The sequence below is a fragment of the Elephas maximus genome, chromosome 1, assembly GCF_024166365.1.
Source record: "Elephas maximus indicus isolate mEleMax1 chromosome 1, mEleMax1 primary haplotype, whole genome shotgun sequence".
NCBI classification, from domain to species: Eukaryota; Metazoa; Chordata; class Mammalia; order Proboscidea; family Elephantidae; genus Elephas; species Elephas maximus.
The window spans coordinates 141,858,196-141,882,130 of record NC_064819.1 but is presented as its reverse complement, the minus strand read 5'-3'; the positions used below and the strand labels follow the sequence as shown (position 1 = coordinate 141,882,130).

Below are 23,935 nucleotides of genomic sequence, written 5' to 3'. Positions count from 1 at the left end.
AAATCAAGACTGGAACAGATGCAGTAGAAGTCAGTTTTCTACAACTAGCTTAGCCACAGGAGAGGGGAATGAGGGAGATATGTGTACATGAGGTAATACTTCTGGTATTTACATTCAGAAGTCTAAGGATGAGCTAATTACACTGCTTTAGGAAGAAAAAAATTTTATGCAGGAGTTGCATTTTTTTTTTTTTTTCTGTCTGTAGATAACCAAACTGGGGCAAGTGACTTTAAATTTAAATTTTGCCTAGACTCAAGGAAAACCTTCTAAACATCAAAGTGTGATAAGGCCACTCATTTATTTGTTCAGTCATTCAATCAACAATATTTATGAGCATCCAGTATATTTCTGGTAGTGTTTTAAGAACCAGAGGTACATTGGTGAATAAAGCTGTCAAGGTCCCTGAGGCTCCTGGGACTGACACTGGTTTATGTATGTGTGCACACCTGTGTGTGCCTGTGGAGAGACAACAAACAAATGTACAGCTGAGCAGGAGAAATGATCAGAACTATATAGTTAAAGAACCTTGGGTTGTATAATAAAGAATGACCCTGGGCTACTATTGACTGGCTGAGAAATGGTATTTAATTCAAGATCTGAATGATAAGGAAATAGCAAAAATGGAGTTTGAGGTGGTGCATGTGGGGGCCCTTAGTACAAGGACTCCAAAGCCAGACAAAACAAGGTTGGTGAGTTTGGGAAACCTGGGGCTGGTGGAGGTTGGGTGGTAAAGTGGTAGGAGAGAAGTTTGCAGAGAAAGAGACAAGGACCGACCCTTGTAGGGCTTGGATTTTATTCCAAGTGTGATAAGAAACCTCTGGAAGCTTTTAAGCAGGACTCTGAAAGATTGCAGTTTGTTCAGTCTCCTTACCTAGAAAATTCTATGTAGTCTATCTTTTTGCAGTGTTGAGGAAAATAATAGCCAGCCACATATTAAATTCTCAATAAATATAATGCATATTTATTCATAATTGTGCCTATATTTTTAAACAGCAATATCCCATAGAGGCTATAAAGCTGGTATCCTGGAGATTTAGACTAGTAAAAATGCTAACTACTTTTTATTGGATGCCTACTGTATGCTTTATATTACCTAATTTAATCTGTATACCCTCTTTCTGCAGAGAAAGAGGGTGAGAAACTTGCTCAAGGTCACACAGCTAAGAGAGGCAGAGCCAGAATTTCTTGGCTTTCCTGGCTCTGAAGATAACACTCTTTCTTCTATGCCATGCTGCCATGTGGGCAAGATGTGCCTTGCATTCTCTTGATAACACGTGGTTGTAGAAGATGACCTCTTTCCAAAGGTCTACTGGCTTTTATTGAGCCTGGATTTTATGTGCAATTTGGCACATAAAACAGAAATCACAAAAAAGTCTACAGTAATTTATTTTGAGCATAGCCATGTTTGACTGAATGAGCCTGGAAAGTCATATTTATAATTCAGGGATTCTGTCCTCTACATATCTCCATTTCCTGTGTAGGCACTGAGAGGAACATAATAATAATAATAATAATAATAATAATAATAATAATAATAATAAAATAGTAACTGATGAGAAAGTAGTGTTATTATTGTAATTGCTATTATTAAATGGTGTACTGGGAGATGGATGCAGTAATAAAAAGAACATTTCTTCAGCTCCCTAAATGGATGCATACTGTAAGAAAGAACTTTTCCAAGGCGGCACCAGCACATGGAAGATGACTTAATGAAGGGCTTTGTAGTGGGGAGTTGAAGCAGGCCTAAGGCAGGGAGATTGTGTACTGAGAGCTTTCATCAACTGGAGAAGCCAGCAGAGGCCATGAGCATGCTACTTAGCTACTCCTGATGCAGGTGACATGAGCTTTCTCTACGGCTAAGCTTTTATCTTCACCACTGCCTTTCTGTGGGGAATGTGAGAGCCCTTGATGCTACTGGGCTTTGCTTTGACAGTATTTGGAAGGTTATTGAGTTTCTGTCATCTTTAGAGATGGAGAGATACTGGCAAAGAAAAATAAGGCAGATGGCTGTAGTTAATATGAAAAAAAAAAGATTTACTCTGGTCAGCCACTGCTTCTCTATCATTAAATCAGTTGCAGTAAACTGCTTTACTGTGATTCCTATTTCTTGTCTGAATTATAAATATCTTTCCAATGAAACAATTCCATTAGTTACTATAACTATTTCTAGTTAAGCTTACTGTAAACTTCTGAAGCTTTTTAAGCATCTGGCAGGTACAATGCATAAAGTAAAAATTTGATCTATATGCACAAATGTGTCTTCTCTTCTTATCCATCTTCTTTCTCTCTCCCATTAGTATAGTATCAGCAGTTGGATTTAGAAGATTCTGAGTGGTTTATGCTTTTTTAAGTGCTTCCTATTGTCTTAGTTGTCTAGTGCTGCTATAACAGAAATATTACAAATGGATGGCTTTAGCAAAGAGAAATTTATTTTCTCACAGTCTAGGAGGCTAGAAGTCCAAATTCAGGGTGCCAGCTCCAGGGGAGGGCTTTCTCTGCCTGTTGGCTCTGGGGGAAGGTCCTTGTCATCAATGTCATCAATCTTCCCTGGTCAAGGAGTTTCTCAGCACAGGGACCCTGGGTCCAAAGGACACGCTATTCTCCTGGCTCTTGTTTCTTGGTGGTGGAGGTCCCCATGCCTCTCTGCTTACCTCTTTTATATTCAAAAGAGATTGGTTTAAGGCACAACTTAATCTTGTAGATTGAGTCCTGCCTTATTAGCATAACTGCCTCTAATCTGCCTCATTAACATCATAAAGGTAGAATTTATAACACATAGGAAAATCACATCAGATGACAAAATGGTGGACAATCACACAATACTTGAGAGTCATGGCCTAGCCAAATTGACACATTTTTGGGTGACAGAATGCAGTCCATGACACCTATATACCAAACACTATTCTAGGTTTTTTAGGGAACAAAAATACAAAGATCCCTGCCCTCATTGAGTGGTGGTGGGTGCACTTGTATGGTGATTGATGGTAAACAGTAAACATAATAAAGTAGTAAATGATATGGTTCTCTAGAAGGTAATAGTTGCTATTGGAAAAAGAAAAAGATGAGTAAAGACTTGAAAGAGGTGTGGTTATGCTGCTTGGTATGTTTAAATAGTTATATATATCTTTATTTCAAAATGACTATATGTTCATGTTCAAGGTAAAAGGAAATGCTTACTCTCTATGCCATAGAAAAATGGGTGAATTTGTATGACTGTTTCTGCAGAAGTTATTAAAGCAGTCTTCACAGGAGATCGTTTTCCTCTTGGCCAACTGCATGCCTCAAATAAATTACTTGTAATGATCAGATGTCACAAAAAGGGGTGCTGGTTTCTCTACTGCAGGATAGACACATCTTGATGCTCCCCCTTTTGTTCTGAGTATTGTATATTAGCTCTTATTAAAACAAATAGTGAAAACAAACACAAAAACCCAACAACCTCCTATTCCCAAACTTTGATGAGAGGAACTGAAACTTAGAAACATGTAACTTTAAGGCAGTAGAACTCCTTGGAGATTGTTCACTCAAACCCTGTTGTGTCACATCTGGATGTTCTGACTCCTGACCAGTGCTCTTTATTAGGGCTGATCTTCTACCTGTAGAAGGAAGGACATGGTCCTCAGAGGGGAACTCTAACATGCCTGAAAGATGTGCCCTAAACAGATCTTGGGTCTTTAGTTGCCAGGGTGCTCAGAAAAAAGAGCAGCAAAGCCAAACACCTTATTTTCCAACACACAACTTCTTGAGAGACTGAGGGATAATTTGTTAACTGCTTAGAGACCAAACCTGAGCTCCAAAGAGACCTATCACTATAATAAACAAGCCTGCACTTCTTACAAAAGTTCTCAGATTGAGGTTACCCACTGTCAAAACACTTTCTCTCTGAGGGACTTGCCCAGAGTGTGATCCTCAGAGCAGCAGTGATGACACCACCTGGGGGTGTGTTAGAAGTCCAGGATCTCTGGCTGACCCCAGACTTATTGAGTGGGATTCTGAATTTTATCAGGATCCTCAGGTGATTCATGTGGACAGTAAAGACTGAGAAGCACTGGACTAGGGAAATTTTTCCAGAAGCTCTCTTGACCAGGGCACAGCAGCCTCTTGCTCTGAATGTTAACTTTGAATCTGAAATGAAGCTTCACGTCAGCAGTCTCCCCTATCCGTGTTCTGTCAAAACCTTACTAACTGTGTCTTTCAGTTTGTTGTACTGTGGGGGCTTGTGTGTTGCTGTGATGCTGGAAGCTATGCCAACGGTAGTCAGATACCAGCAGGGTCACCCATGGAGGACAGGTTTCAGCTGAGCTTCCAGACTGAGACAGACTAGGAAGAAGGACCCTGCAGCCCTCTTCTGAAAAGCATTAGCCAGTGAAAACCTTATGAATACCAGCAGAACATTGTCTGATACAGTGCTGGAAGATGAGCCCCCCAGGTTGGAAGGCACTCAAAAGATGACTGGGGAAGAGCTGCCTCCTCAAAGTAGAGTCAACCTTAATGATGTGGATGAAGTAAAGTTTTCTGGACCTTCATTTGCTGATGTGGCAAGACTCAAAATGAGAAGAAACAGCTGCAAACATCCATTAATAATTGGAACCTGGAATGTACAAAGTATGAATCTAGGAAAATTGGAAATCATCAAAAATGAAATGGAACGCATAAACATCAATATCCTGGGCATTAGTGAGCTGAAATGGACTGCTATTGGCCATTTTGAATCGGACAATCATATAGTCTACTATGCTAGGAATGACAACTCGAAGAGGAATGGTGTTGCATTCATAGTCAAAAAGAACGTTTCAAGATCTATCCTGAAGTACAACGCTGTCAGTGATAGGATAATATCCATATGCCTACAAGGAAGACCAGTTAATATGACTATTATTCAAATTTACACACCAACCACTAGGGCCAAAGATGAAGAATAGAAGATTTTTTCAGCTGCTGTGGTCTGAAATTGATCGAACATGCAATCAAGATGCATTGATAATAACTGGCGATTGGAACGTGAAAGTTGGAAACAAAGAAGAAGGGTCAGTAGTTGGAAAATATGGCCTTGGTGATAGAAATAATGCCAGAGATCGAATGATAGAATCTTTTAAGACCAACGACTTCTTCACTGCAAATACCTTCTTTCACCAACATAAACGGCGACTATACACATGGACCTCGCCAGACGGAACACACAGAAATCAAATTGACTATATCTGTGGAAAGAGACGATGGAAAAGCTCAATATCATCATTCAGAACAAGGCCAGGGGCCGACTGGGGAACAGACCATCAACTGCTCAAATGCAAGTTCAAGCTGAAACTGAAGAAAATCAGAGCGAGTCCATGAGAGCCAAAATATGACCTTGAGTATATCCTGCCTGAATTTAGAGACCATCTCAAGAACAGATTTGACGCATTGAACACTAGCAACTGAAGACCAGACGAGTTGTGGAATGACATCAAGGACATCATACATGAAGAAAGCAAGAGGTCATTGAAAAGAGAGGAAAGAAAGAAAAGACCAAGATGGATGTCAGAGGAGACTCTGAAACTTGCTCTTGAGCATCGAGCAGCTAAAGCAGAAGGAAGAATTGGTAAAGTAAAAGAACTGAACAGAAGATTTCAAAGGGCATCTCGAGAACACAAAGTATTATAATGACATGTGCAAAGAGCTGGAGATGGAAAACCAAAAGGGAAGAACACGCTCGGCGTTTCTCATGCTGAAAGAACTGAAGAAAAAATTGAAGCCTCCAGTTGCAATAGTGAAGGATTCCAAGGGGAAAATATTAAATGACGCAGGAAGCATCAAAAGAAGATGGAAGGAATACATAGAGTCACAATACCGAAAAGAATTAGTCAATATTCAACCATTTCAAGAGGTGGCATATGATCAGGACTTATGGTACTGAAGGAAGAAGTCCAAGCTGCTTTGAAGGCAGTGGCAAAAAACAAGGCTCCAGGAATTGATGGAATATCAATTGAGATGTTTCAACAAACAGATGTAACACTGGAGGTGCTCACTTGTCTATGCCAAGAAATATGGAAGACAGCTTCCTGGCCAACTGACTAGAAAAGATCCATATTTATGCCTATTCCCAAGACAGGTGATCCAACCGAATGTGGAAATTATAGAACAATATCATTAGTATCACACGCAAGCAAAATTTTGCTGAAGATCATTCAAAAATGGCTGCAGCAGTGTATCGACAGGGAACTGCCAGAAATTCAGGCTGGTTTCTGAAGAGGACATGGAACCAAGGATATCATTGCTGATGTCAGATGGATCCTGGCTGAAAGCAGAGAATACCAGAAAGAGGTTTACCTGTGTTTTATTGACTATGCAAAGGCATTCGATTGTGTGGATCATAACAAACTATGGATAACACTGCAAAGAATGGGAATTCCAGAACACTTAATTGTGCTCATTAGGAACCTTTACATAGATCAAGAGGCAGTTGTTCAGACAGAACAAGGGGATACTGATTGGTTTAAAGTCAGGAAAGGTGTGCGTCAGGGTTGTATTCTTTCACCATACCTATTTAATCTCTATACTGAACAAATAATATGAGAAACTGAACTATATGAAGAAGAATGGGGCATCAAGATTTGAGGAAGACTCATTAACAACCTGCGTTATGCAGATGACACAACCTTGGTTGCTGAAAGTGAAGAGGACTTGAAGTACTTACTGATGAAGATCAAAGACCACAGCCTTCAGTACGGATTACACCTCAACATAAAGAAAACAAAAATCCTCACAACTGGGCCATTACACTGTAGTTTAAATGCATCAATTCTTCTTTAATCCTCTTTATTCATCATCCAGCTTTCCCATACATTTGAGGCTGTTGAAAATATCATGGCTTGAGTCAGGCACACATTAGTCCTCAAAGTGATACCTTTGCTTTTTTAACTCTTTAAAGAGGTCTTTTACAGCAGATTTGCCCAATGATATATGTCCTTTGATTTCTTGACTGCTGCTTCCATGGGCATTGATTGTGGATCCCAGTAAAATGAAATCCTTGACAACTTCAATCTTTTCTCCATTTATCATAATGTTGTCCATTGATCCAATTTTGAGGATTTTTCTTACCTTTCTGTTGAGGCTCTAGTTTTTGATCTTCATCAGTAAGTGCTTGAAGTCTTATTTACTTTCAGTAAGGTTGTATCATCTGCATATCGCAAGTTGTTAATGAGCTTTCCTCCAATCCTGATGCCTATTCTGCTTCATTTAGTCCAGTTTCTCAGATTATTTGCTCAGCATACAGAATGCATAAGTACGGTGAAAGGATACAACCCTGACACACACCTATCTTGATTTTAAACCACGCAGTGTCCCTCTTGATCTGGGTTTTTTTTTTTTGTTAGTTTGTTCCGTTCAGATGACTGCCTCTTGGTCAGTATACAGGTTCTGCAAAGCACAATTAAGTGTTCTGGAATTCCCATTCTTCATAATGTTATCGTAATTTGTTATGATCCACACAGTCGAACGCCTTTGGATAGTCAACAAAGCACAGGTGAACATCCTTCTGGTATTCTCTGCTTTCAGCCAAGATGCATCTAACATCCACCATGATATCCCTTGTTCCATGCCCTCTTCTGAATCTGGCTTGAAGTTCTGGCAGTTCCCTGTTGATGTACTGCTGCACCCATTTTTGAATTATCTTCAGGAAAAGCTTACTTACATGTGATATTAATAATATTGTTTGATGATTTCTGCATTCTGTAGGATCATCTTTCTTTGAAATCGGCACAAATATGGATCTCTTCCAGTCAGTTGGGCAGGTAGTTGTTTTCCAAATTTCTTGGCATAGATAAGTGAGTGCTTCCAGCATTGCACTCATTTGTTGAAACATTTCAACTGGTATTCTGTCAATTCCTGGAGCCTTGTTTTTCACCATTTTTTGTCTTCAATGCAGCTTGGACGTCTTCCATCAATAAATAGCGTTGGTTCTTGATCATATGCCACCTCCTCAAATGGTTGAATGTCAACCAGTTCTTTTTGGTACAGTGACTATTTATTCCTTTCACCTTCTTTGGATGCTTCCTGCATCATTCATCATTTTTCCAGTAGATCCTTCAGTATTGCAACTCGAGGCTTGAATTTTGTCTTCAGTTCTTTCATTTCTAGAAAAGCTGAGCGTGTTCTTCTTTTTTTGTTTTCTAACTCCAGGTCTTTTCACATTTCATTATAGTACTTTACTTTGTCTTCTTGTGCCATCCTTTGAAATCTTCTGTTCTGCCTCTTTACTTCATTTCTTCCCTTTGCTTTAGCTACTACTCTACGTTCAAGAGCAAGTTTCAAAATATCTTCTGACATCCATTTTGGTCTTTTCTTTCTTACCTGTCTTTTTAATGACCTTTTGTTTTTTTCATGTATGATGTCCTCCATGTTATCCCACAACTTGTCTGGTCTTCCATCAGTAGTGTTCAATGCATCAAATCTATTCTTGAGATGGTCTCCAAGTTCAGGTGGGATATACTCAAGGTTGTACTTTGGCTCTGGTGAATTGTTTTAATTTTTGTCAGCTTTAATGTGAACTTGCATGTGAGCAGTTGATGGCCTGTTCTGCAGTCAGCCTCTGACCTTGTCCTGACTGATGATTTTGAGCATCTTCATTGTCTTTTTTCACAGATGTAGTCAATTTGATTCCTGTGTATTCCATCTGGCTAGGTCCATATGTGTAGTCACTGTTTACATTTTTGAAAAAAGGTATTTCTGATGAGTAGGTCATTGGTCTTGAAAAATTCTATCATGCAATCTCACCATGTTTCTATCACCATGGCCATATTTTTCCAACTACTGATCCTTCTTCTTTGTTTCCAACTTTTGCATTCCAATCACCAGTAATTATCAATCATCTTGATTGCATGTTTAATCATTTTAGACTGCAGAAGTTGGTAAAAATCTTGGACAAAACCCTGAGAATATTGTCCCTGGATACTGTTTTAACTCAGTACTGAAGTTTTTCCTGAAGTTCACCCTTCAGCCAAGGATTAGACAGGCTTATAAACAAACAATAAAACATGTAGTGCAAACATGTATATGAGACTAAATGGGGACACCAGCCCAAAAGCAAAGACAAAAAGGCAGGGAGGCTTTACGAATGGAAATGGGAGACCCGAGGTCAAAAAAGGGGGAGTGTAGACACATCTCAGGGTTGGCTACCAATGTCGCAAAATAATACGTGTATCGAGTATTTAATAAGAACCTAATTTGCTCTGTAAATTTCCACCTAAAGCACAATTAAAAAAAAAAAGAAGTTGATAAAAATTTTCAATTTCTTCATCTTTGGCATTAATGGTTTGTACTTAAATTTGAATAATAGTTGTATTAATTGGTATCGCTTGTAGGCATTATGTATGTTATCGTATCACTGACGGCATTGTATTTCAGGATAGACCTTGACTTGTTTTTTTTGACAATGAATGTGATACTGTTCCTCTTCAATTTGTCATTTCTGGCAGAGTAGACTGTATTATTGTCCAATTCAAAATGGCCAACACCAGTCCATTTCAGCTCACTAGTGCCTAGGATATCGATCTTTATGTGTTCCATGTCATTTTTTAAAACTTCCAATTTTCCCAGATTCACACTTCCTACATCCCTTGTTCCGATTATTAATGGATGTCTGCAGCTGTTTCTTCTCATTTGAGTCATGTCACATCAGCAAATGAAGGTCTGGAAAGCCTTACTCGATCTATATTGTTAAGGTCTTCCTTAGTCATCTTTTGAGTACCTTCCAACCTGAGGGGCTCATCTTCCGGCACTGTATCAGACAACGTTCTGCTGCTATTCATAAGGTTTTCACTGGCTTTTTTAAGAAGTAGATTCCAGGTCCTTCTTCCTATTCTTAGTCTGAAAGCTCAGCTGAAACCTGTCCACCATGGGTAAATCTGCTGGTATTTGAAATACCAGTGGCATAGCTTCCAGCATCACAGCAACATACAAGCCACCACTGCATGACACAAATATGGGTGTTTTCAATTATTCATAAAGACTTAAAGGATATGAAAGTTTTGTAAAGGGCAGGAAGTTCAGTGTTAGAAGGGCCAGATGCAATAATGCCTTATGTTTGCACAGAGCTTTTCTCCAAAGAGATCAGTAGTTTGCTCCATATCCCTGCCAACCTTCTGACCTAAGGACTTTTTTGTTAATAAGGAAAAGATTAAAGAATTGAAGAGAAAAAAATGCATTCCTGTATTTAAATGATCGAATGAAATGGTGACTGCAGCTGAGTCCTCAGTTAAAAACCTTAGCAGTCAAATGTGAACCAGCCAAGATTAGGAGGCTTAACTCTCTCAAGCAAATCTGTAAGCGGTGGATCAAGGTCCGCTCTGTATCAGGGATGATTGTAGGTGATGTTTAATGAGCAGATGATATGTCTTCCTGAAACAGATTCAAAAGCCTTTGAAATGTAAATTACCATTCACTTGCCTCTTTAAATCTCAGCCTTTCTATGTGATTGTGTGCTTCAGACTCAGGTGCCAGAAAGAAGAAGACATTCTAGCAGCAGAAGGAAGATTGCAGGGCTCTGTGAAGCCTTGGACTGCTGAGGAAACGACATAAACCATGAACAGCAGCGCAAGCTCATTCTTTTCTTTGAGACATGCACAGAGAGAGTGTCTTGGGGAAAGACACAGGAATCTGGTGCCCTTCAGTTCTTATGATTTCTGAACCACATTTAAGTCCTTAATAATTAAGCCAAGGAAGAAAAGGTCAGGTGTGTTCTCCAATAAGGATGAAAAGGCACCTCTGAAACTCCACTTGGCAATAAAGTACCCAGGAGGGGCCCCAAATCCTATTGATGTTTCACTGTACCATCACTGGAAAAACTCATGGTGGAGACCTGGGGAGCATCCTACCAAGGAAAACAGCGTTTTACCTAGAGGCTCCTGTGTTTGTTCAGGATTTGAGAGTAGATGCAGAAGTGGCTTCAGGTCATCTAAGGATGATCCCGGAGTCAACACTGAGCTCCAGGTTAGAGGAATGAATGTCAGTTTTCTGATGCATCTCCTCAGGGGTTGTCTGTGTCCAGGGTAGCTCAGAGCAGCCCTGACTTTCAGTGGCCTCTCTGAAGCTGAATAGAAGCTTAGAGGAAAGAAGGGAGGGAGTAGGGAAGGGGCACCTGAACCCAGTGGCCAGATCTCCTATGTATCCTTTGGGGTCTTCTTGTTCTCCTGATTCTCTCCAGAGCTGGCACTATATATTTGCACTGGCCCAAACAGGCCTACAAATTATGTTCCTAAGACATGTCAGTGCTACCAAAGTTATTTGAGAAAAGGGGTTAGCAGCATGAGAATTTCAGTTTTCATTTGTTGGAATCCAAATGGCTGCCCAGATTGCAGTTTCTTGTTTACACCATTACTGTGAGGATAGGATCCTATCATGTCCTCTATAGATGATACTTCACTGTCAGTTATTCAGAAATGCTGATAATTAATACTATTGAGTCTAGTATCATCACATATTGGAATACATTTATTTTGTCCATAGGTTTCCATTCTTATGGCATTGGGAAGGGAAGGGAAAGGATGAGACAGGTAAAGGGAGCAAAAAAGTTGTATGTTCTGGAGTGATTTGAAATTTCTCTTGGCTGTTAAATGATCACAGTTGGGGCAATCATCCAAATGTTGATGTTCTTCTGTGAAATACTTTCCTGGATTGTCCTGTTTGTAGATCTCTGTCATGTGACTCCTCTCTGGAGACTGTCTGTTGAGATCATCTTGGGGATACCTTGTTCCTTTCGGTGGCCCCTTTTTCCCATATATGGTCCATGGGAAACAAGCACATTCCTCTGATGTTGGTGGGAGTGCAGTTCCTTCCCATTGCCATCCTAACCCTCTGTCCTCTTCTCTGCAGGGAAAACTGCAGTAATCCACCTGCCTAATAACAGTCAGTCACAACCTGTGACCCACAAACTTCAGCTCTCTACATAGATGTCAGAAGCCACCTTCCTTGGCGGTAGGTCTGGAAAATGACCTCCTCTCCTTTGCTATTAATAGATGGGAAGACTTAAAGTGCATGATGGCTAAGCATTCCAAAACTAGTTCTCAGTATCCTCTCATGTTCTGCATAGATGATATTTCACTGATAATTACTCAGAAATGCTGATAAAACATGAAAAGTCAAATTTAGTATTGTATTGCACTTAAATATAGATACATTTTTTTTCTTTAGTATGTGGTTACTCAGTGAACATTACACAGTGATGCTTGATGAATACTCACCAAATATGTAGAGGATATAGCGAAAGAACTTTTCCTTCTTTACTTCTGTCCAGAGTGCCAAATGCACTCGACATCCTAAGTCATTTGTTGGGCATAATGGAAGGTTTTTCTGGGGTATTTATCTATCCAGTTTCTGATGCCCACATACTTGATATAGTCATTGTCTAAAATTTTATTCATTAATTTGGTCCATAGCTACTCATACTTAGTGTTACATTGTACAAACTTACATTTTCTATTCTAGATCATGAAAAATAACTCAAAGTTCTTATATCATAAATAGTTACTTGAGAGAAAAGTATAGAGGATCAAAAATGGAATGGTCTGAATCCTTAAACAGAAGTTCTTTTGACCCTGTCCTTGATGATAGAAAGAACCATATGTCAGATCTGTTAAGTCAGCTGTTGTCAAAATGTTGTTCCCCAACCAGCAGCATCAATGTTACCTGGGAACTTGTGAGAAATGCACATTCTCAGGTCCCACCCCAGACCTCTAGAATCAGATATTCTTGGGGGTGGGGCCCAGAAATCTGTGCGTTAACAAGTCCTCCAGATGATTCTGATACAGTTCAAGGTGAAGAACCACTGGCCTGAGCATTCATTGATGACCAATGTTGAATTAACAACACTTTTTCCTTGAACTCTTAAACTTGGACATGGCCCAATCCCACAGCAGAACTGTGGAGTCGTAACCATCATCTAATTCTCAAGAAATGCATGGTTCTGGTCCATAAGGGCAGTTGCTTTTTGTTGATTTATTGAAAAGAGTTTAGTTTGAGTGGTTGAGTTTAACCCACCTGTAGGCGAGGCCTCTAAATAAAAAAAAATATAACATACTCTAAAAAAAAAAAAAAGACACGTTTTTTTCCCCTAACTACATAGCTGGATTTGCACTGCACATATGCCATCCCTAATCAAACAGATGGTATTTGCCTCTGGAGCTTCATTAACTGTTATTTGTTGCAGGTATTTTCACAAGGGGGTTTCCTGGGCCTGTAAGAAAACGCAGGTTTTGACAACTGTTCAATAAACTCGATTTACAAATACACAAAGTTACAAACTGAGAACATAATTTATTAACTTTCACCAGGTTTTATTTATTAACTTTGACCAGGTTTTTCCAAATCTTTCCTGGGTGGTAAAAAGCAATTTATCAAACCTCTTTTCAAGGGGAATTCAAATTATCCTTCACAAACTTTGCCTGGTTAGTCTAAGTGAGAATTGTTTTAAAATAAATACTTTTACAAGTGACCTAGGGGATACTTGCAGAAGCCTGGTATAATCAGGATTCGTTCAGAAACATCAAGATGGGAACCTACCATTATTAAATGATTGTTTTCTTTCAAGATGCTTTTCATTCTTAGGGGAGAAACACTTCATTTTATACTCTAATATTTCTATAAGTTTTACTGGAGTTCTTTCCTCAGGTCACATCATAGAAGGATATTAAATAGGTTTTATGACTCTGGCCTTCTGGGTCCTCACATTGTCCCAGAGTCACAAAGTAACCTGAAGTGTTTTCTTCTTATTGATTTATTTATTTGTTTTGGAGGGAGGAAGATGGATAACTGTACGAACTATAGACTTCGGTTATCTTCAGTAGTAAGCACTGACTCCTTTTGTTTTTCTTGTCTGTGCTTAATGGTTTGGAGCAATCTTGCAGTTGTCAGGGATTGTCATTTTCAGAAAAGTCAAAGGCCATGCATGAAAGATTAAACGAACTTCCTCAAGAGTCGGTTTCTAAGATATGGAAATGAGCAGAACTTCTCGAACCGAAAATGTTTGAACTGATTCCACTTATTGTAATTTCAGATACATGGAAACTCATTGGAGAGCTTTCTGATACTTAATGGGTTGTAATGCTTTTTGTTGTTGGTGTTGTTGCTATTATTGTTATTCTTGTTTTTGTTAGAGGCTTGTATAATTTCTACATGCTTAAGAGCCAGAAGATCTTTTGACTCAAGATTAAAACAATGAGCATTGCTTAGTCACTGCAATGGATGTAGCAAGTAGTTTGCAATGGTATATGTGAGACTTTCACTAGTGAAGAGCAAAATGAAGTTATTGAAATGTGTGACTTTAGGGGAGAAAGTAAAAAAACAATGTCTCCTTGACAATTTGAGAATGGGCATATTTGTCAAAGGCAGATGAATGGAAAAGACTTGATTATTACTTCAATCATTATACTGCTGGAATGGTCTTGTTGCTACTTAGGACAGTTAATTATTCTAGGAATCTGTCTAGATATATTTGGTGAAAACTATGTTCCCAAAGGAGCCCTGGTGGCACAGTGGTTAAGCACTCAGCTGCTAACCAAAAGGTGGGTGGTTTGAACCCACCAGCCACTCTATGGAGAAAGACGTGGCTCCATAAAGATTTACAGCCTTGGAAACCCTACGGGGAAGTTCTACTCTGTCCTTAAAAACCAAAAGTCTATTGCTGTTGAGTCGATTCCGACTCATAGTGACCCTATAGGACAGAGTGGAACTGCCCCATAGAGTTTCCAAGGAGTGCCTGGTGGATATGAACTGCCAACCTTTTGGTTAGCAGCTGTAGCTCTTAACCATTACGCCACCAGAGTTTCCACTCTGTCCTTATAGGGTTGCTTTTAGTTGCAATTGACTTGATGGCATACAACAACAACATATTCCTAAATCTGATTAGGATTAGACCTGGCCTTAATTTGAGAGTTAACATTGAGGTAACCTCTGTGGAGATGGATCTCTGAAGGCTGCATTGTGCCCAGATTGGGAACTGTATCAGCAATCTTTGCACCCATTTTCTACAAGTCAACTAGTCTATGCACAAAAACAAGCACACACAGTTTTGAGATAACAAAGCCATCAATTTATTGCTTCTCAACTCCAAGTTTACCCCTCAATACAGGCTCTCTGATAGTGGAGAGAAATCCTTGAGGTATCTCTCCATCACAGTGCATACAATATCAAGCTTTATAATTAAAGGGCACTGAAGGGTCATGACAGGAAGAAGGGGTTTTGCCTTTTCCTGTTGCTCCACAGGGCGGTGGGGGTCGTGGTGTCGGTGGTTTGGTATGGAAGTGAAAACATCTAGTGGAGCTCTTTCCCAGCAAGAGGCCCACAATGTGGGGTTCCTTAGCAACCTCGAAGCCTAGTCCTGGCGATAACATTTTGTGCCCCTTTTGACTTGGGAACTGGTACCCAAAGGTTTCCTGCCTGCCCCAGCTCCCAAAGCCTTCCCACCTGCACTGGCTCCTAGATCCTCTCTGTGGCCTAAGGGTTTTAAACCCGTGTGCATGCACATGCCACTGGTTGCTGGTTCCCTGCTCCCCACCTGCACTTGGAGGGTTGCGTCCTGCTGCCCAGTGGCCTCAGACCACCTCTGGGCTGGCAAAACCATTGAACTTCTCTGCTATCCAGTAGGTGAAATGGAACCTTCTCCATAGAGGTCTGAACCCCTTCCAAGTTTGTTCTTCCTTGAGCACTCTCCCTCAGCCCAAGGGTACCATATAGAGTTTCCTTGTATTTTATAGTTACTCTTCCATCATAGTTTAATCTTTACATTCAACTTACCCTGTTTAATCCACCATGTAGTTTCTGTTTCCTGCTTGGACCCAGGCCAAATCTCAGTTGTTCACATGGGCATAAAAAAGTGACTTCTAGGTAGCATCTGATTTGAAATGAGAGATGCTTTTATGGAAATATGATGAGCATGATGTCTATTTTGGTTCACTAGACATTTCAAGTGATGATGCTAGAGATGGTTTGCAGGTGGGTTCTCCATGGGACAATTCTATGGGACTAGTACCTCTCTGGGTGTGTCTTGTAGAGAGGGCTAATGGAGTTTCAAAAGCAATACCTGGAATGATGTGACAACTGTGAATGATAAAGAACAGGACAAGATAGTTATTCATCCAGTAAGTACTTAGTGAGTGCCTATTAGGTGCCAGGTACTGCTAGGTACTGAAGATACCACAGGAAAAACAACAAACAAAAATCCCTGCATTTGTTTTTACTTGGATCTTTGCTTCACATTATCTTTTGCTACCTGACACTTCAAGTTGATGCTTCTCATTTTGTACTAGATATTCTTGTTATTGACGGACTGAGGCATTTCCCATAACTGGTTACATAGGTACTAGAAGGCGGGGCAGGGCTGGGGCTATGAATTATATGCAACCAGCCATTTTGAAGATAAATTTAAGAAAAAACACCTTACTTTTGAACAAACATTTCAAAGAGATTTTACCACTTTCAAATGAACAGCAACAGGTGAGTGGAAAATTAGTCTTAGGTGTTGTGTGAAATTGACTTTGAATTTCTCATTAATTAAGAGTCCTCAGTGACCTGGTTGTTCTAATCACACTGGCTAGAAAATTTGATCTTTGGTCAAATGAAACAAGCAGCTATAAGAAACTCAAATGAGGCCTGGTATGGTCTCTGAAAGAATTAATGTTACAATTACCTTCTGTCCACAGGGAGACTCAGGGAAGGTGGGCTTCACTTCTTGGATTCTTGCAGTATTGTCAGGTGAAAGTACTGCAACCATCTGGAGGTCTGCCTTTTTAGATAAACAAACCCAAAACCAAACCTACTGCCGTCGAGTCGATTCCGACTCATAGAGACCCTATAGGACAAGAGTACAGCTGCCGCACAGAGTTTCCAAGGAGTGCCTGGCGGGTTTGAACTGCCAGCCTCTTGGTTAGTAGCCATGGCACTTAACCACTATGCCACCAGAGTTTCCTTTTTAGATATGAGGGGGACAAAATCTGTAGTCAGGTCTCTAGGTGGCATAAATGGTTAAGTGCTCAACTTCTAGTCAAAAGGTTGGTGGTTCCAACCCACCGAGAGGCGCTCATGGAAGACAGGCCGGCCAGTCTGCTTCAGAAAGTTCACAACCTTGAAGATGCTATGGAGCGATTCCACTCTGCGCACATGGAGTCAGCGTGCATTGGAATCGACTTGGTGGCAACTCACAATAACAACGGCATCATAACTGTAGTCTGTGGTTTGATGACACAGCATTTTAACAGGGTCCTGTGTGATGACTAGTTATTTATTGGTGTTTAAATCGTTGGCTATATACTTCTGTTAGAGAGGTTCACGTGCCTCGATGGAAGATAATCAGGGCTTTTTTTTTTTTAAAGAAAGAAATGGAAGAATATTTTAAGGTTCTTTTGTTTGTAATTCAAATGGCCTGAGGTGGAGGGTGCACTGCTGTTCTAGACTTTTCATTTCTTTATTTTTACACCCCCATCTGGGCAGGTACAGTCCCACGTCTGCTGTTTTGCCTTCTGTCTTTTTCACTTCACTTTCCTCAGTGTAGGAAGAAGGAGAGTTGTCAATGAAGAGGAGATCCTCTCTGGATAGTAGGGAAGCAGAGATCTTTTTTTATTTTTTTCCCCTGCAACTCAGCTTTCCTACAGATAAATCTCAGCTAAAATAATTACTACCTCTTTTTCCTGCACTTTTTGAAGTTTAATGATACTTGATGCTTGCGGAAACACTGTGATTCTTTGAATGAGGTAATGATAGTTAAAATCATGTCTACCTTTCATGGAATGTACATGAAAAATATCTATTTCCTTGAACTGATATTTTCATGTTCAAATTCCATGATTCAGAATTTAATCCAAAATACCTTTTTAAATGATACCACAGAGCCAGCAAATTTAAAAGTGTGCAGCGTTTAAATGAGTAGCAGTATTTCAATAGGGTTGTTGTAAGATGCTTGAACTGTGAAATCATTTCATATTGTGAATTTGATTAATGAGCCTATTTGGCATTTAAAAGTGAAAATTCATACTATGTAGCTTGTTTTGCTGTAAGAATAATTAAAGAAAATTTAAAGAATAATTTTATTAACTTTTAATGTTAGAACCATAATTTACCTATTATTAAAACAAAAAACAAAAAACCAAACCCATAGCTACTGACTCATAGAGATCCTATAGGACAGAGTAGAACTACCCCACAGGGTTTCCAAAGAGGGCTGGTGCACTTGAACTGCCAACATTTTGGTTAGCAGAGGAACTCTTAACCACTGTGCCAGCAGGGCTCCTAATTTACCTATATATAAAAAAAAAATATATATAGTAATATTATATTCTCAAATGGTGCTGGGTTTTTTTTTTTTTTTTTTAATATTATGTTTGGGAGCCCTAGTGGCGCAGTGGTTAAGTGCGTGGCTGCTAAACAAGAGGTCAGCTATTAGAACCCACTAACTGCTCCTTAGGAGAAAGATGTGACAATCTGCTTCTGTAAAGATTTATAGCCTTGGAAACCCTGTGGGGGCAGTTCTACTCTTTTTGTCGCATCGCTTTAAGTTGGCATGGACTCGAAGGCAATGGGTGGGGGTGGGTGGATCTTATCTTCCATTTTTACCTTCCTTTTAGTTGGGCTTGAGTGCAGAGCTTGACATATTATACAGGGTCAGTAAAGGGGAAGCTACTCTTCCTTCCCTGTTTTCCTCCAAATGACAGTCTTGATATGCAGAGCTCAGGAAGTGCATCATGCAATGCAGTTATTTGGAGAATAGAATAGGATAACCATGCCTCTGGAATAGCAGGACTTAAAGGGTCAGGGTCAGAAAAACGTCTATTCTATTGAGGCAATATACTGCAGAGAACAGAGGACTCATCCTAGAGACCTTGATTCTAGTTTCAGCTTTGCTAGTAACCCACTGTGTGAACTCAGGAAAGTCAATTAACCTCTTTGAGCCTCAGTTTCATCATCTGTAAAGTGAAGGGATTGAATTAGGTGACCTCTTAGCTGCTTCCAGTGATCAAATATGATTCCATTTCTTTTGGGGATTTAGTTTTCATGTCTGTGAGATTAATATTAGCCATGTGCAAACCAAGGGAAAGGCATGTTCACACTATTTGCTAGCCTCAGATTTGGTAGTCAAACTAGTCATATTCCAGGCTCTGTAATTTTTATATATCAAAATAGAAGACCTTGCTTCACAACTCTGACACTCAAAGTAGCAGCCAAGTAGCACAGATTGCTTCTCTAGAAATTAGGTGAAGAAAACAGATGATTTCAGCTGTTTATCTTGGCTTCTGGGACAAGGCAGTTGTATCTGGTAGCATTAAAAAAAAATTGCTCTTAATTTCTTCAACTGGAAAGAGATTTGGTCAGAACAGCAGTGAGAGGATGTTTTCTTGAATCCAGTTCAACACCACATATTGAGCCTCAAGGTCCACAAACTACTTTACCCATAAACCTGAAATCCCAAAGTCTCTAAAAAACCAGAATTCATTCAGTGGCAAAGCCTGACCTGCACTGATACGAGGCTCTGCACATTTTTTTTTTTTTTATCCCATTTACTGAAGATACTGCAGTGTGTGTGGTTATGGAGTGCCACCCCAGAATCTGCAAGGAATGTTCTGTGAGATGCGGTTCATGGGCTGTAACACCATTCTGAGCTCTGAAAAGTTCTGAATTCCAAAATGCATCTGGTACCAAGGGTTTGGTTAAAGGATGTTGGACATGTATGTGGCAAGATTGACGGTAGGTAGGAGGGTGGCGAAGAGGAACTGGGTGAAATGCAAAGGTAAATAGTGCAAAGTCACTGTTCTCAAGTAGTTCCAGACGTAATCACTAATACAATGTGATTTTAGAAGAGATGTGGATAATATGTAAGGGTGCTCAGAGAAGGAACAATTATTTCAGCTGGGATTTCAGGGCATATCCTAAAGGAGGGGATATTTGAATTGAATCTGGGAGGATGAGGATGAGTAGGTGTTTCCCTTTCACAGGGAAAGGCATTCTAAACATCAAGAAGAGACATTCTTGGTGTACTGAAGGTCCCACAGCTTCTCTGTGGCTGAATTAGAGAATCCACACAGAGAATGTTAGCAGGGGTAAGTGTCTGAAAATATGGCTGTAATTATTATTCTGTAACTCGTATGCCATCTTAAAAACCACCCATAGATCCCCACTTAAGCTGTATTTTACAGAGCCAGACCCTGAGAAGGGTATGCATATATAAATGCTTTGTTTAGGAAGCACTCCCAGAGAGACCTGTAAGGGTGTGGGGGCAGCTGGAAAGGTTAGGACAAGAAGCCTGGCAATGGAAACTTCTTCTCAGGCAAAGTTCCAGTAGTGGCTTCCACTTGATCTTTCAGAAAGATGCTAGAGTGAAAGGTAAGCCTTAGATAATCCTGCACATGTCAGTGGTTGGCTAAAGACCTGAGAATGTGGGGTGGAATGGTGATGCAAATTTTCCAGCAAAAGCAAGTGCTGAAGGAGAGGTGGTGGGTGAAGTGCACTAAAATGGTGAACAAAGAACTGAGAGGATAGAGCAGAGCACCCAAATTTGCTTCCACAATGCCACTCACTGACTCTTTATTGCAACGCAGGCTTTGCACTGAGTACTTCAGATAATCTTCTCATTTACTTCTCTCAACATTCCCACAAGGTTGGATGTATTTCCTATTTTACAGAAGAGAATTCTGAAGCTCGAAAGGTCAACTAGATTGGCTAGTCTAGTTAGTTGAGGTCTGTGTCCACCTGGTCACAAATCCCCCACCCATCACACTGGTGGTGGTATCTGTGGACAGCAGGGCTCTTTAGGTCTTCAGGGCTCCCTGTCTACCTCCACTTTCCACCTGAGCAGCTCTATGTCATCTCTAGAAATTTATGTAGAATTTCTCTGAAGAAATTTTGCTGAAGTTTAAAAAGTCTAGAAACTTCTGCAAATAATGGCAAGCCAATAAAAGTATTTAAGGAAAAGGAGAGTTTGATGTTTGAATTTTAGTTCTAATTGATGTACTCCAGGGCTCCTGAAAAGTTTTTCATATTACAACAAAGCAGAATAGCCTCTCTTATTTAAGTTTGCCTCTATTAAGATGATCAAATCAGGATCAATGCTTATTTTGCCACTACTTTTGTTGCATTTTATTTTTAACTTGGAATTCCTTTAGAGCTTTTTTGGAACAAAATTCAGTTTTAAATTGTCTGTTAAATAGAAGGGGCCCTGGTGGCTCAGTAGTTAAGAATTTGGCTACTAACCAAAAGGCCAGCAGTTTGAATCCACCAGCCATTCTTTGAAAATCCTATGGGGCAGTTCTGTTCTGTCCTATAGGGTTGCTGTGAGTTGGAATTTATTTGAAAATGGGTTGGATAGAAAGAAATAATTGATTCATTTAATTGCCAAAAGTTCTGAATAGTGCCCAGATAAATTCTAGTTCTGTTCTGAATAGTGCCTAGATAAATTCTAGTTCTGTTCATTTCTGGTAGTTTTTTGACTAGTCTACAGTAGGATAGCCAGAATGGACCCCACATTCTGAATTATGAATGCAGCTAGGCTTTTGGAGGTAAAGGGGCACATAAATCAAAGTACTAAGAACATTTCTTACATTCTCTGTCTCTTCCCTGCTTTCTCCCTTCCTTTTTCTCTCTCTCGTGCACACACACACAGAAGTCAAAGAGCTCAATTTTATTTGTTCATTCATTTAACAAATATTTATCGGAAGTCTATTATATAAAAAAAGCAGGCAACAAACGAAACAGCTAGGATTTCTGCTTTCATGGCATTCACAGTCTGGGAGAGAAGAATGAATTATTATGGTTATACCTCATTGCTGTTGTTGCAAACAAAACAAAACGTAAGCCCTGGCATTTGAGAGTGGGGCAAAAGAGATGTTTCTCTAGGACTTAGTCATTTTACATGTTTAGCTGCTAAACAAATAAATCTCCTAAGAACTGAATTCAACAAGCATTTATGGGGCACCTTACTATCTAAAAAAAAAAAAAATTTTTTTTTTTTTTTACTATCTGCTCAGCAGTGTGAGCACTGTTAAAATGAGGTACAGCAATTTTTTGTTGAATACAATATGTATGAAAAGCAAAAACCCTATGAAAAATATTTTTGAGTAGTGATGATCTCTTAAAATTCCATTAAATGCAAAAATTGAATTCACAAATGAATCTTTAAAAAGAAAAAAATTCCCATAGACACCATAAATTGTACAAGATTTTTTTACATTGTTATTACAGGATGGGCCTTTATTCTTGAAAATGAACAAACAAACAAAAAAAACACTTTGGGAAGAGTAGTGGCTTCTAGTGGCTTCTTTATCCGTGTGCTGTTACTCCTGTTAGAGTTATTTCAGAAATATTACTTTATCATCTGCAAAGAACAAGAGTTAGCTGTATCGCAAGAGTTTCCACTTTAAATACTCATGATCTTTTAGCTATACTTCATTCTATCACTTCTCTCTAGAGAGAGGAGAGACTAGTCTCTCTTGTTGTGTTTTATCAGTTGTATAATTATTGATGAACCAAGAGGAAATAAACATTACTGAAAAATAAATCTGTTTCTCTGTCTTTCCCCCAGATTGCCTCTCAGATTCATCGCCAGCAACAGCACGCTTGACTGCAAGAATCGTGATGTTCCTGCCAAGTTTGCTGGACCGGCTCTACCATGACACCCTGAGGAGGAACTTGGATTCCAAACCATTGAACAGTTGGGACAAACTATTTTCACTACTATGTTTAACAGAAAAGAATACGAGCTTAAAAGAGCTTGAAATATATTCTCAGAGTCTATGTCATCTTTTCTAACTTCTCCAACCAAAAGAAGATCTTTTGTGCTCATTGGTATTGCCATCCTCTTCCCTGTCCCACCCACCATGAGCTCCCATGCCCTTTACACCATATTATGCTGGGCAAATCCTGGCTTCTCTTACCATTTGGCACTGCCAACCCAGGTATTGAATTTGTTTTCTCTTCACCTGTTTAATGCCAACCTATCCTCAAAGTGATAAATCAAATTTTACCTAAATAACTGAACTTGTTCTGCTATTTCCAGGGCACACCCAATTCTCATCTTTATAAACAGACAAATTTAACATTTTCCCAAAGTTTTTCCTGTAAGTCAGTTTTATTTTTTTCAATTATATAAGGGCAGAAGTCATTTTTATTCTTTGAGTTTATATCTTAACAACACAGGTACTTCATCTGTGTGACATGCCATTGTGTGAATTCATTCAACCTATGGAAAAAAAATTCTTTCTAGTTTTCAGTCAGGTTGTGTATAAGGCATGTATGCATGGGTGCACGTGTGCGTGCGCACACACACACACACACACACACCCCAATGCTATAAAATAAGGCATAGCTCTTGTTCGCCAGGATTTTATACTATAGACAAGGAAAGAAACATAATATGTGTAACAAGACTGTCATATAGGTACAGAATTTATTTATTCATTTACTCATTACTAGCATTTCTCAGTTGGTCAACAATGCACTTACAGCCCCTATAGTTATGGAACTTATTGTCTATAGAGCTGGGGGTGTCAGAATAGTTGCAGAGAATCCAATGAGGCAGGATGGGTCTCTCTCTGGCTCTCCTTGAAAGAAGAAAAATAAGAAAATGAGCAATTATGAAAGGGATCGAGTTCTATTTCCTACACCAAAATCAGAGACTGGCTGTATAAATATTTTTCATAGAGAAAAAGTTGAGAATATAAAAGATCTGGTGCTAGCAGCTACCTCCAGAAGGGAATGCAAAGAAATTACAGTAACGGGAGGTATGGGAGCAAAAATAGAAAGAGGGAGATAGCAGCAACATGAAAAGTGTCTTTAAGACTCAGCTTCTGTATTAGAGACTTTTCAGTGTTGGCAGGCTAAATTCAGAAGCAGCGAAGCCCAAAATTCTCACACATTTGCAGGAGAATAGTTATCTCAATCCTCACTTCCCTTGTATTTTCTTCCCATTGCAAAGTGGTTT

General features: G+C 39.5%; 1 long non-coding RNA gene across 1 annotated transcript in view; it reads left to right on the top strand.

Annotated features, from left to right (window-relative positions):
- Positions 1–23,017, top strand: part of LOC126082902 (uncharacterized) — a 60,526-nt gene extending 37,509 nt beyond the window's left edge. Inside the window, exons 6-8 of the long non-coding RNA XR_007518680.1 lie at positions 10,467–10,968; positions 11,851–11,952; positions 22,538–23,017. This is a non-coding gene — a long non-coding RNA (uncharacterized LOC126082902). The remainder of the gene's footprint in view (positions 1–10,466; positions 10,969–11,850; positions 11,953–22,537) is intronic.
- Positions 23,018–23,935: the final 918 nt, after the last annotated feature.